This window comes from Otolemur garnettii, unplaced genomic scaffold (genome assembly GCF_000181295.1).
Source record: "Otolemur garnettii isolate 467f Iridium unplaced genomic scaffold, OtoGar3 scaffold00206, whole genome shotgun sequence".
In the NCBI taxonomy this organism is placed as follows: Eukaryota; Metazoa; Chordata; class Mammalia; order Primates; family Galagidae; genus Otolemur; species Otolemur garnettii.
Genome location: NW_003852601.1, coordinates 759232 through 760839, shown reverse-complemented (window position 1 = coordinate 760839; position 1608 = coordinate 759232). Strand labels below are relative to the sequence as shown.

General features: G+C 34.1%; 1 non-coding gene across 1 annotated transcript; it reads left to right on the top strand.

The window, feature by feature from the left end:
* The first annotated feature begins 813 nt into the window (after positions 1–813).
* Positions 814–920, top strand: LOC111721959. The gene has a single exon (XR_002770937.1). It is a non-coding gene; the product is annotated as a U6 spliceosomal RNA (small nuclear RNA).
* Positions 921–1608: the final 688 nt, after the last annotated feature.

Sequence of the window (1608 nt, the reverse complement as noted above, 5' to 3'; positions counted from 1 at the left end):
AGGAAATCGACCAATACTTGGAAGCATGCCACCTCCCAAGACTTAGCCAGAAGGAAGTAGAAATGTTGAACAGGCCTATATCAAGTTCTGAAATAGCATCAACTATACAAAATCTCCCTAAAAAGAAAATCTCAGGACCTGATGACTTCATATCAGAATTCTACCAAACCTTTAAACAGGAACTGGTACCTATATTACTCAACCTTTTCCAAAATATAGAAAAAGAAGGAATATTACCCAACACATTCTATGAGGCAAACATCACCTTGATCCCCAAACCAGGAAAAGACCCAATAAGAAAAGAAAATTATAGACCAATATTACTAATGAATATTGATGCAAAAATATTCAACAAGATTGTAGCAAACAGAATCCAGCAACACATCAAACAAATTACAGACCATGACCAAGTGGGTTTTATCCCAGGTCTTGAGGCTGGTTCAAAATAAGTAAATCTATAAATATAATTCATCACATAAATAAAATAAAAAACAAAGACCATATGAATCTCTCAATTGATGCAGAAAAAGCTTTTGATAATATCCAGCATCCTTTTATGACCAGAACACTTAAGAATATTGGTATAAAAGGGACATTTTTTGAACCAATAGAGGCCATCTATAGCAAATGCACAGCCAATTTCATATTGAATGGAATTAAATTGAAATTATTTCCATTCAGATCAGCAAACAGACAAGATTGCCCATTGTCTCCAATGCCTTTCAACACTGTAATGGAAGTCTTTGTCATCACAAGAAAAGGTGATCAAGGGTATCCATATAAGGTCAGAGGAGATCAAATTTTCGCTCTTCAGTGCTGGCTATGCAGCACATATACTAAAATTGGAATGATACAGAGAAGATTAGCATGGGCCCCTGTGCAAGGATTACATGCAAATTCGTGAGGTTTTCCATATTAAAAAAAAAAAAAACTTTCACACTTCACACATGATATGATTGTATATCTGGAAAACATCAGGGATTCTACTAGGAAACTCTTAGAAATGATCAAGGAATACAGGAGTGTCTCAGGTTAAAAAATCAACCCTCATAAGTCTGTAGCCTTTATATATACCAACAATAGTTAAGCTGAAAAGCAGTCAAGGACTCTATTACGTTCACAATAGTCCCAAAGAAGATGAAATATTCAGGAGTTTACCTAACAAAAAAAAATCAACCCTCATAAGTCTGTAGCCTTTATATATACCAACAATAGTTAATCTGAAAAGCAGTCAAGGACTCTATTACGTTCACAGTAGTCCCAAAGAAGATGAAATATTCAGAAGTTTACCTAACAAAGGATGTGAAAGATCTCTATAAAGAGAACTATGAAACTCTTAAGAAAAGAAATAGCTGAAGATGTTAACAAATGGAAAAACATACCATGCTCATGGCTGGGAAGAGTCAACATTGTTCAAATATCCATATTACCCAAGAAAATATACAATTTTAATGCAATCCCTATTAAAGCTCCTCTGTTATACTTTAAAGATCTCAAATAGCCAAGACATTACTCAGAAATAAAAATAAAATAGGAGGAATCACTCTACCAGACCTCAGATTATACTATAAATCCATAGTGATCAAAAAAGCATGGTACTGCCACAAA